This window comes from Hoplias malabaricus, chromosome 8, assembly GCF_029633855.1.
Source record: "Hoplias malabaricus isolate fHopMal1 chromosome 8, fHopMal1.hap1, whole genome shotgun sequence".
Classification (NCBI taxonomy): Eukaryota; Metazoa; Chordata; class Actinopteri; order Characiformes; family Erythrinidae; genus Hoplias; species Hoplias malabaricus.
Window position 1 is genome coordinate 38,034,614 of NC_089807.1, and position 13,163 is coordinate 38,047,776.

The 13,163-nt window shown below is 42.6% G+C and overlaps 1 long non-coding RNA gene across 1 annotated transcript; it reads right to left on the bottom strand.

Annotated features, from left to right (window-relative positions):
- Window positions 1-4,042: 4,042 nt before the first annotated feature.
- On the bottom strand, window positions 4,043-11,892 carry LOC136705006 (uncharacterized). Its single transcript, XR_010803992.1, has 3 exons — window positions 11,669-11,892; window positions 11,211-11,274; window positions 4,043-4,358 (listed from the first exon to the last, which is right to left on the bottom strand). It is a non-coding gene; the product is annotated as an uncharacterized lncRNA (long non-coding RNA).
- Between the last annotated feature and the right edge of the window lie 1,271 nt (window positions 11,893-13,163).

Consider the following 13,163-nt stretch of genomic DNA (forward strand, 5'->3'; position numbering starts at 1 on the left):
GAGAAGCCGAGAAAAAAGCCTAAACCCGGGTCAAATGCGTAAACGACATTTCTGCTTTTGTGCGAGCACAAAATGGCGTATGTGGTTTCTTTCTTTCTGCTGAAGAAAGGAGGTAGCCTATTCGTGCCCGTGAATTGCCTCCTCTGTGTGTGTGTGTGTGTGTGTACTTGTGCCTGAGGGTCGGAGGGAACCCTCGCACGAAGCGGCTTATTTGGGTCAATTAGAGAGCGTATCAAACCCCACACCGCAGCAAGTGCAATTGCGTCAAATCACACCCGTTTTCAGACAAGCCACGCCCCGTACGTATCGGCCGTCTGTAACTGTGAGCCAATCCTGGTGAGGAGGGCGTGGCGCGATCGAAAATGGGTGGGTAAGTTAAAAAAAACAACGCCCCCGAGGTTGTATCTTAGCAACGCTTGAGCGACGGTGTTTTCGAGGAGCAGATTTCTCGGACGCCTATTGGCTGGCGAAGCTGCTGTGTGGAAACAAGCGAATTTAGACGTGTTTTTTGGTCGATTTGGGGATATGTTGTAATTATGAGTAGAAGTGATAAATATACTGTTGTAGATATATTTTTACTACGAACGTAAATTATTAATCGTAACAGTAATATTTTTGGCATCTTCATAGTCACGGACCCATTAAATTGAATTTAAGTGCAGCGGGGTTGTATTTGCCAGAATCTTTTTTTTTATATGGCAAAGGTCTTGTTTAAGTAATCTGTTCACTTTCTGCTTGAGTTATTTTTGCGTAAACATATACCTAATATCATGTGACGTTTTCTTTCTGCTTTCTGGGTTTGTTTTGCTTAGCCCTTGTCAGCAGTTCTTCTAATTCAGTATGTATCTTGAAAAATCATGCTCGTTAGAAGTACATTTTTGACTTAGGTTTTGGATTAAATTGATAATTAACTTGCCCTATATTCTAAATGCTACAAATCACTAGCACTGGGTAGCGTTTTAATAGCCTACGTAACAATATGGGATATTAAGCCACATTTTTAAACCAGGATTATATTGTTTACTTACAAGCGCTTGAAAGTTTGTGGCCAAGTCTGTAAATATGAAAGAGAAGTAGGCACAGTTCTTATTGATGTGTACGGATTTTTTTGTTGTTGTTTATTCTGTATTTTTCATGTTTTTTATGTTTACGCCTTGTCGCCAAAATGAGGGTTTATGCTAGACATGATTTATGCGCCAAGAGTCTAAAACAGCTGGCAATGTACGAAACCACTGAAAAATTAGCACGCCACAGACTAAAAAGGGCTTCATGAAAGACTCACTCCATTGATGGTTCACGAAAAAGTTCAATTTCGTTTTAAGAAGTTGATTTTACATATGTATTTATATTATATATTCATAACTTGTCTCGCGGATGGCGGAATGAAAACTTGCGCATTTCCTGATTTAATAGTGTGCCACTTCGCTTTATTCAGCGAATTATTTAAAAAGCTTTGTTATTTCCGATTTTGCCTGGAATTATTTTCTCACACGTTTTTTTTCACACGTTCTTATAAAGGCAAAACATGTTATAAAAGTTTAGTTTTTGTTGAATCTCTAAGGGAAACCACACTTTTCTGGCAAGGAAAACTCATCTCATCACGTGTTATTACTCCAGAGAAGTGGATTAGTTAACCTCGAAAATCTGTTCTTATTTTATTTTCAATATAACATATAAATAAAACCTTCCAAATTACGCATTATTTTATACTATATTTCAATTTATATATATATTTCAAAATTTCTCGTTTGTTGTACGCTGTGAAATTTGTGATTTTCGTTCTCTCTAAAAACTGATTTTATACATTGTTTAATATTATTTCTGGTAATGAAGCAAAGAAAATACAAATATATTTAAACAAATAAATATGTTTAAATAGTTCTGAATATCTGAGACCTGATGATTTTTCTAGAAGTAGTTTTTGTTTTACGTATCAAATTTAAATGCAAGCGTCTACTTCCTGAAGTGAAGAACAATAAAAACAAAAGTACATATGTAAATATAAATGTAAAATATATATAGCTACTAAATACTCGTTTATATATAGCAGTAAATACATTTAAAACTTATTTGGCGGAGAAATTGAATTTGCATAATTCAAGATCGTGTATCCACGACCATTCGCTTGGTTTGATTTATTTCGTTTTTTGAATATTTTTTTTCTGAATAATTAGCTCCACAACTCTGTCACAGAAACATAGAGAAATATTGTGGTCTTTGATCAGTGAATGTTTTGTCTAGGCTGGGTGCAGTGGTTTGCTGTGTTTTATAAAATAAATCCATCCCCGCAGCAGACTATAATCTCACCATGTCCTAATCCCTCATTGATGTTTTGGTGGATACTGAAATGAACGATTTAGTGGCCATAGGAGCTGCAATTACCCTGTTACTCTGAAGGCCTATTTGTAGTAAGATATAATTTTGTGAGAATACAGTCAAATGAGTATAAAGTCAAGTAGGAATTGCATAACTTTTTGGGCAAAACCCTACATTTTCATGCCCTTCTGTATAATTTGTATTAGTGAATATTAAAATTGTTGAGGCATTTGGCTAGTTCCTTATATATACCAAAGTAGCAAACAAGAGAATATTCCTTACACAACTGCAGTAGTCTATTGAAAAGTGTGAGGTGTAATTTTGCATTAATTCATGTACTTATATTTATTTAGTGTGAAATGCAAAATGATATTTGCGGTGTCAATGTATAAAATTATTCAATACGTATAATGTGGAATGTGTAAGTTGCTCACACAAACGCGGTTGTTCGTTAATGCACCCTGTGTAGTATCACATGCCCTAGTTTGGGAATCCTTAAAGTAGTGGGTGGACCATAACTCCAGGGCACCACTGTTTAAAGTGGCTAGAAAAATGGCAGTGTTTTGGCCTAGATGCCGTTCGATTCTATCAAATGATTCCATTAAACATTAACGGTGTGTTCTAACCATCTTGCAGAGTTAGATGGATATAGTAATGTGAAATGTCCACTCAGCCTATTAAGTCAACAAATCACAAGGTCAGGAAGTGAGAATCTGTGGCTCAAATAGGAGAAATGTCTTTACTGCGTATACATTATGTTGGTAAGCAGTACCACAGAACACCGGCTCTGGACCGTGTGCAGGAGAGTGGCCAGTAGTTTGGAAATGTTGACCCCTGATTACCGTCCTGTTATTGGTTAAGTGCTGGCTAATCTCCTCAGATATTCCCAGAGTCAGACCTCTGCAGATGATTACTCCTCGCCTGGCTTTAGCTGGCCCTTGGCTGCTGAAATTGGAGGTTTCAGGTGTGTAAGGTCTGGCCTCATCCGCCAGTTGGAATGTTCTATGCCTGTGTTTTCTCTTCATTTTTCTTTCTCTGTGGTGAGTGTGAGGAAAAGTGTGAGAGAGAGAGATTACTTAGCTCATATTTCTGTGTGTGTATCACTGCTCTCTCTGGTATGGCACCTACTCCGACCCCTGCATGAGAGGGCAGACTGCCCCTGGCCTTGTGGGCATGTAGCCCCGCTGATCTTTATCCAGACTGGCATGGCTTCTTTCACACTGCCGACCAGCATTCAGACCTCTTCAGAGCTTTAATTCTCTCTCTCTCTCTCTCTCTCTCTCTCTCTCTCTCTCTCTCTCTCTCTCTCTCTCTCTCTCACCACTCTGACCCATTTCACCCCTTTTCCCCTGCCTGCCTTTTATTCTCTTCAGGCTGTTTGAACTCTAGCCCTCGCCCTCATCCTCCATTTGCCCCTTCTCACATCAAGTCGCTTGCTCAGATCTTGCTTGTGTTTAAAGGGGAACACCACCAATTTTCAAAATTGCTACATAATCCACTGACACAGATGTTAAACCTATTTAATGTGTTTTGATGTGAAATGTGAGTGGTTTCATTGATAAGAAGCTTATTGAGATAGAATGGTATCTAAAATCCATAACAACCTATGACCCTACACATGGTTTATGGGTTTTTTAATGTCATTTTTAAAGAAGTAAAAGAGTGGTATATATATATAACATCAGAACTGTATCTCAAGGAAATCAGGCAGAGTATTCAAATCCCTTTCACAACCTTGAGTTGGCATTAAGAGGCATAACATACATTGAACCTTTCAGATGTCTGGTTCCTATCAACACCTCTGTGAACAATTCCGAGTTGGCAAGTGTCTCTACAGTCTCTAATATGCCGAGCATCTTAACGGTTTCATGATGGAGAATTGTTCAGAATTAAACAGAATTCCTGGTCGATTACTCAGTGAAGGGTCTTTTTAGGAAAAGTACAGTATTAAAAGCAGAAGGAATATAACAGCTGCAGGACTGGTACAGTGTAACATATGACCCACTTCACCATCTCTCCTCCCTCTGATCTCAGCAAGGCATCTGAGGACAGAGAGAGAGAGAGGATGCTGTAACACTCTCTTTGGCTTCTGGCTGCAATGTATACATTACTACCATCACTACTGTGGGTATATATATATATATATAGGAGTTGGTGTGTTCTCTCCGTGTCCACGTAGGTTTCCTCCCACAGTCCAAAAACACGCGTTGGTAGGTGGATTGGCGACTCAAAATTGTCCGTAGGGGTGAGTGTGTGAGTGAATGTGTGAGTGTGTGTGTTGCCCTGTGAAGGACTGGCGCCCCCTCCAGGGTGTATTCCCACCTTGCGCCCAATGATTTCAGGTAGGCTCGGGACCCACTGCAACCCTGAACTGGATAAGGGTTACAGACAATAAATGAATGAATATATATATATATATATATCACACAGAAATCCCAGAAAAACATAAAACATGCTCTGAAATATTATTGTTTGCTAAAGATAGAGACTCTTTAATAGTCCCTTCAAATGTATCTCACATACACACACACACACACAAACACACACACATATATTACTTTACTATGAAGTTGCACAACCTGATGTTAGACACACTACCCCACCTGTTGGTGAAGTTAAGGTACTGCAGGTAGTAAAGTTCATTTTAGAACCCCCACCCATTTCATTGCTGCATGAAGATGAAGCCACCCTTCATTTACTAAATGTAAAAGTTAATTATTTACCAGCAGATATTTCTGAGAAGATGTTATATAAATCCCTCTGCATAAGGAATGGAAAGGTCAAGGACAAAGAATAAGATCTTAACAAGCATCTCAAAGATATACTCCACCGTGGTTCATGAACATGTATTTTATCATACTGTAGTAACATAATAATTACACCGTAGTAACATTTTAAAATTGTGCTGGGCTTTAAGTGCTAACAGCGTTATAGATTTTTCACTTTGGCCACTCTTTGCATTTGTTGTGCTTATCCATTTGTCATCTGTCCTCATTCAAAAGCTCAGAGAGTAATTCAGTACAGTTCTTTGTGGCCTGCCCAATTTACAGCATGTTCAGGGAAGTAGACTGTGTCTTGGCCCCTCCTGGAAAAGCAGGAGATAATTCATTGAGAACGGCGGTTAAAAGAATGCATCTCCATCTAGACATTGATGTTCCCCTGCTTACTAGTGCGTAACTCACCCTAGGCTGTAGGGAGGCCGCCAGAGCAACTTAGCTTAGCCGTGTGCGGCAGCCTTGAATAATACGGCCTCTGTGATGAGGCGAGGGCCCACTCCTGTCGGTAGCATCAGAGCTCTTTAACGCCCATGTACAGACTTCATGACGCCAGTTGCAGGAGAGTAAATCGGGGCTTTAATTGAACATAAGCTCATGTCTTGGCGCTATACAAATGTGTGGTAGCTGTTTATAAAAGCTGCTGCTGTGTTAGATATTGTTAAGAGTCTAAAAGCCTAACAGAATGACGTGTAATGGGCCTCAAAGTTTTAAATATTTCACTCCAGATGGAAATTGCTAGCTGTGTTACCCTTTAATCAGTTTGGCATTCTATAGAGCAGTGAGAGGCTTTTAGTAGAGTGTCATGATACACGATAATAATAATAAAAACAGATCCCAATCATTTTAAATGGAAGCCATTGGCTCTGTCAACCACAAAGGTGCGCTGCAGGATGGGCTGGAATATCTGATTGGATGATGCTATGTTACACCCACATGGAGCTAGCAGAAGTGAACATTCACATTCATTGCCTCACCAGAGCATTGTGAATGGACCATCAGGGTAACGTTAAGGTTACGGTTAAAATTATGGTCAATGTTATGGTTAGGTTTAGGGTCAGGTTTAGAATTAGAATTAATATCACTTTATTGAACACTGTGTCTGCACAGAGGAGTTTGTTCTCCGCACTTAACCCAATCCGTGAAGTGAAACACACATTTACACACTAGTGAACACTAGGGGGCAGTGAGCACACATCCCGTGAGTGGGGGGCAGCCCTAGCCACAGCGCCCGGGGAGCAGGGTAAGGTCGAACAGGCAGCTCTCATAAAAATTGATGAGTGCAAACTATATTTTGTACACATTGTAAGAGTGTGAGCTACATGTAGCACACACTGTACCAATCCTAGGAAAGGCCTTTGAATCAAATATGTGGGAATTCACAAAGAGACCTGTCTGATTCCAAAGCATTTTGCGAGAAAGCTTTTAGAGAATCTGGTCAACATCACATCCACAGCGAACACATCCCAGACACATTTGAGCCAGCTCTGTCAAATTTGGCACTTACAGCTCATTTATGGCTCTGGGAAGTGTTGTCTGTGCAGGACGTGAGCCAACCGTCATGAGTTCTGGATTGACTTGGGGTATAGCTGGTGTTGTGTGGGTCAGAGAAGAGCCAAATGTCGATTTGGCCTAGATTCAATCCACAACACAACTGATATCTGGCCTGTTTGAGGTGGACTTGGAGCTGCGCTGAAGCAACAACAATCACCCTCAGTCAACACCATCGTTCAAGAGCAAATGCGGGCCATGAAAGAACCGCAGATGTATGACATTTGGGCCAGACATTCATCGCTGTTTGGGTTCTGACTTCCCACATCGGAACCACTCTGAATGGGTTTGTTTACGTCTTCACAAACGTGGCATTAATATCCTTTGTTTATATCCTTATTATTTTTAAGAGTGTAAACAAATGCAAATCAACAGCCGTCTTTTGTCAGAGCCATTGCTGAATGACAGACTCAACCCAGACTTTTAAAGAGGACACTGTTATTATCAAAGAGCTTGGCATGTGCATTGCTGCATGGCCATATCTCGTGTCCACGGTTATTAACGTAGGCCGATTCCAGGCTGACCCCTGTGTCTGCGGTGCAGTGGCCTGTATGCCTGGGTGCACTTTGTTGGGTATATGGTATGTCCAGTGTTTGTGTGCAGACAGAAGCTCAGTCAGATGTGACCGCTCGTAGATCATTAAGGGCCACGTCCATTTCGTGCAGGAGTCTGCAGCTGGGGTCGGGGTCACGCCGCTTCACTGTAACTGTGTTTTGGGGAGCCCCAGCCTTTAGTGATCCATCCTCATCTGCACTGACCCGAGATACGTTAAGGTCCAGACATCTGCTCTTGTTGTTTAGTACTGGACCACCCCTTCGAAATTACATTCAGTCAGAACTGTTCTGCTGTCAGAACTCTACTGTCAATATTTCGGTTTGTTCTAGTCTCTAACAACAGTGAGGTCATGTGTGAGAGCCCTTGTCCAAATATTTCAGACCACCCTTCATTAACGTCTGTAAAAGTGAGGCTCCTGCAGAAAGTACAGGGGTTGGACAATGAAACTTAAACACCTGTCATTTTAGTGTGGGAGGTTTCATGGCTAAACTGGAGCAGCCTGGTGGCCAATCTTCATTAACTGCAGTAAGAGCAGAGTGTGAAGGGTTAATTAGCAGAGGGTAAGAGCACAGTTTCGCTCAAAATATTGCAATGCACACAACATTATGGGTGACATACCAGAGTTCAAAAGAGGACACATTGTTGGTGCGCGTCTTGCTGGCGCATCTGTGACCAAGACAGGAAGTCTTTGTGATGTATCAAGAGCCACGGTATCCAGGGTAATGTCAGCACACCACCAAGAAGAACACATCCAACAGGATTAACTGTGGACGAAAGAGGAAGCTGTCTGAAAGGGATGTTCGGGTGCTGACTCGGATTGTATCCAAAAAACAAAACCACGGCTGTCCAAATCACAGCAGAATTAAATGTGCACCTCAACTCTCCTGTTTCCACCAGAACTGTCCGTCGGGAGCTCCACAGGGTCAATACACACGGCTGGGCTGCTATAGCCAAACCTTTGGTCACTCGTGCCAATGTCGGTTTCAATGGTGCAAGGAGCGTGTTCCTGCTTTACACCCAACAACTCTGGGTGGGCTCTTCACCCACTGGGACCCTGAAAAGGATGAAGCATTCATTCATTCATTATTTGTAACCGCTTATCCATTTCAGTCCAGAGCCTACCCGGAATCACTGGGTGCAAGGCAGGAATACACCCGGAGGAAACCCACGCAGACACAAGGAGAACACACCACACTCCTCACAGACAGTCACCCGGAGGAAACCCACACAGACACAGTGAAAACACACCACACTCCTCACAGACAGTCACCTGGAGGAAATCCACGCAGACACAGTGAGAACACACCACACTCCTCACAGACAGTCACCCGGAGGAAATCCACGCAGACACAGTGAGAACACACCACACTCCTCACAGACAGTCACCTGGAGGAAATCCACGCAGACACAGTGAGAACACACCACACTCCTCACAGACAGTCACCCGGAGGAAACCCACGCAGACACAAGGAGAACACACCACACTCCTCACAGACAGTCACCTGGAGGAAATCCACGCAGACACAGTGAGAACACACCACACTCCTCACAGACAGTCACCTGGAGGAAATCCACGCAGACACAGTGAGAACACACCACACTCCTCACAGACAGTCACCCGGAGGAAACCCACGCAGACACAAGGAGAACACACCACACTCCTCACAGACAGTCACCCGGAGGAAATCCACGCAGACACAGTGAGAACACACCACACTCCTCACAGACAGTCACCCGGAGGAAACCCACGCAGACACAGGGAGAACACACCACACTCCTCACAGACAGTCACCCTGAGGAAACCCACACAGACACAGTGAAAACACACCACACTCCTCACAGACAGTCACCTGGAGGAAACCCACGCAGACACAGTGAGAACACACCACACTCCTTACAGACAGTCACCCGGAGGAAACCCACACAGACACAGTGAAAACACACCACACTCCTTACAGACAGTCACCCGGAGGAAACCTACACAGACACAGTGAAAACACACCACACTCCTCACAGACAGTCACCCGGAGCGGGACCCAAACCCACAACCTCCAACAACAATCTAGAATTGGGTGTCGTTTTATAAAAATTGGGGTGTTCTGTGAAATTAGGTGAAAAAAAAAAGACAGGAATAATGTACTACAATACACAGTTACTGAATTTAGAATTACTGGAATATTCTATTACCACCAATATATTACATCATATTTCCATGCTGCTCTCTCAGGACAAAACTTCATTGATCTGATTTGTGTCATTTGTTGCTTTGTTTTTTACATAGAACATCAATATAAATTAAGACTGTTGTTTCCTTCATCTGGAAAGTTGCTATGGAGATATGAGGTTTGCTCTAACAGTGACAACATGCTTTATTCTCCATGTGAGACTGATCTGTTCTGCACTTGTTCTTTTCAGCATGAATGAGTTACTGTCCCTCCAGAGAAACCTTTGTAAGTTTTATAAATGTCTGATTGATTGTGACATCATTGCCAGTAGTTCTTGTTGGGTTCATGGTCTGGGACAGAGAGGGCTCCCATGTAGAACGCCAACAATGGGCTTATTTCAGAACGTTCAATTTCAGTTCAATTCAATTTTATTTATATAGAACTTTTCACAACTGATATTGTCACAAAGCAGCTTTGCAGATATCTGTGTCCCAGCCTCCTTTGAGCAAGCCAAGGCCGACAGTGGCAGAGGAACTCTCCCTCAGAGCAAGAGGACAAAACCTTGAGAGGAACCAAGACTGAAAAATCGGAACCCATCCTCCTGCGCTCGTACACACCTGCTTGTTTAAAGTATTGTTTTATTTTGGCCTTGGTTTCCCAAGAAAAATATGGTTCAAGAATGAAGTGACAGATGTTTGTAGACACAGTCTTAGCATTAGTGAGTTTACCCAGAATTCCATGTCCATGTCACAAATTGGGGCACACTGAAGCAGCTGCAAATGAGCCGAAGGTCACTGTGGAGCAGTAGATCTGCATTCTCCAGAGTGATAGAGCTCCATTCTATTCTTACAGAGATGAGCTGGAGTGGATTGTGGGATCCAGAACTAATCATCCCCCATCATCTCCCAACCACAGTAAGGCTTTGTGGCTAAACACTATCAAATCCTCACAGAAATGGCTTCAACAACCAGAAGGAGGATGTTGAAGAATTTCAGAATGAAATGCTGGATGTGCTGGTGTCCCCAAACATTTGGTGAGTGGCTTTTCAGTCATGTCTGAGATAATGACTGCTGTGTAAAAGTAGGACGACTGTACTACAGCCCTCACACGCAATGCCTCATGTTGTATCCATGTGTTTCATGCTCAAACGTATCCCTAGTGACATATCTGAGTAAAGCAGTATAGAGTGTCATGAGCTTAAGGCATGTTCCTAACAGTTGGAGTCACTGCGACTCTTTGTGCAGTGCTTTCAGCCCCGATAGCTCAAGTCCTACAACTGCTTGTGCAAGTGTTGACACCTTTAGTTTACACCCTTTTGTCTATAGCATGTAGATTTCCGTCTTTATTTGTTTAAAAATTTAAGCAATTTTAAAAGTCTTAAACTGTGTCAGAGCGGCACGGTGGTGCAGTCACACAGCTCCAGGGGCCTGGAGGTTGTGGGTTCGATTCCCGCTCCGGGTGACTGTCTGTGAGGAGTTGGTGTGTTCTCCCTGTGTCTGCGTGGGTTTCCTCCCACAGTCCAAAAACACACGTTGGTAGGTGGATTGGCGACTCAAAAGTGTCCGTAGGTGTGAGTGTGTGAGTGAATGTGTGAGTGTGTGTCTGTGTTGCCCTGTGAAGGACTGGCGCCCCCTCCGGGGTGTATTCCCGCCTTGCGTCCAGTGATTCCGGGTGGGCTCTGGACCCACCGCGACCCTGAACTGGATAAGCGCTTACAGATAATGAGTGAGTGAATGAATGAATGAATAAACTGTGTCATCAGTGCTCTGTGAGAAAGAGGCCAGCCTGGAAATTCACATTAACATCCATGAATGACAGACTAAACCATTACTGAATTCGGAACACCTACCTTGTACCTGCACTCATTGTCCATATTATCAGCTCCACTGACCATACAGGAGAACTTTGTAGTTCTAAAATTAAAATCGATAAGAAAAAAGAAACAAGGAAAAGTTTCAGTAAAAACATATATATTTTTTTCTACACTGTAAAAAAAAAAAAATTAAAAAGTGGCAGTTCAAAATACGGGACTTTAACCGTATTTACACAAACTTTTACCATCTAAATAATTATGAAATATTCCCTTAATTTAACATGCATACACTGTTAATAAAACTGTAAATAAAATGTATATTTACACAGGAAATCCGTTAAACAAAGAGTTAACAAGCCAATATCCAAAAGCATGGTCATTTCATTCAGAGCGGCAGTCATTAGCCCATAACCCCACAACGTTAACTTCAGCCCAGGAACCAACACGTAAAATGCAGTGTTTATTCCACAACAGCCCTGAGAAGGTGTAGGTACCTCTTTCTTTTCTGATGCAGGAGACAGTGTGAGCCCAACAAAAAAAAAATTTTGTTGAACAGTTCAGTAAAAAATGACATTGAATTCTTCTTCTTTTGGCTGTTCTGGTCAGGAGTCGCCACAGCAGGTCGTCTAATCCACATTAACGATTTGGTACTGACACCACCAGACTTTGGGACCGGAACTACAATGCGATGCCTTCCAGTGGCTAAGTAAAACAATTTACATCAAATATTTTCTAAAAATATCACTAAATTTTGATGCGACAACATAAACCAAGTTTAATAGCTAATATCAAAATTTCTACCGGGGGCCGGGGATTTGGTGCTACGCTCCTGATCAGTGGACACAAGACACTGCCCACAGAAGACTGCTGACTGAATATGTTTGGTTGGTGGACTACTCTCAGTCCAGCAGTGACACTGTGCGATTTCAGTTATTATTTTTGTTTAATTTTTCATTTCCACCTTAAATGATGCTGCTATAACACTGGATGCATTGACGCGCTCTGTCCAGTGTAGTAGGCTGATTCCATGTAGGCTCTACACCCACCCGGACCCTGAGGTTGAAGATTATGAATGAACAAATTAACTCTTTAAGGTGGAACAGAAAATTCAAACATGAAAATGATCACAGTAGTGAATCCCCAGGAATCCTGTCTGCATAATTTGGCAGCGAGCAACTGTGTTTGCACTCTTTATTGGGGGCAGCTGTGTCTTAAATGTTTGAGGAAGTAGGCTTGGGAGCGAAAGGTCACTGGTTCAGTCCCCTAGAGTGCCAGGAAACACGGAAGTGGAAAGAGTCAAGGAACAGTGCAGTCTCCCCCCTCAACATCCACAGCTCAAGTGCGATTGAGGTGGCTGCCCACTGCTCTGGGTGTGTGTGAGGTCACTGCCACAGGTTGGTTGTACTGATTAAAAGATTTCCCTAGTCTTAATAGTAGACCGTGTCCAGTTCCCACACCAAAGACTCTTCACAGAGTAAGGTTCAGCTCTCAGAGCAGGGAACTACTTTGCTGAGGTTTTAGTCTTTAATCCGAGACCCGCTCCTCAGTTGATCTTCTTTATCAGCTGGAGCTTGTTGGGGAAGAATGGCGGTTTGTTTAACCCCTTCACGCTACGTTAACCTCTGTCAAACCCGGCTCGTCACCGCTCCGCACACATGTGAACTACAGGCTTTTAAACAGGACCCCAACCCAACTCTCAACTTCCCAACTCTGAACACAGAGCAAACTCACGAGCCGGCAACGGTGAGTACACACTCCGACGACTAGGTCACTAGTGCCGCCTTAACAGAGCTCCACTGCTTCTCTCAGTGTCGCTTTAGGGTTTAAAGAGTCCCGCAGACTTATTACTGAATATTCTAGAACTTGAAAGAGGCATTAGTCTGTAATATTCTCAAAATAACATTACATTTATGAGGTAAATTAATTATTGTTCTCTTGTCGAAGAGAAAAACCGTTAGAACACTCAACCGTCACAGAGAGCTCGTCATA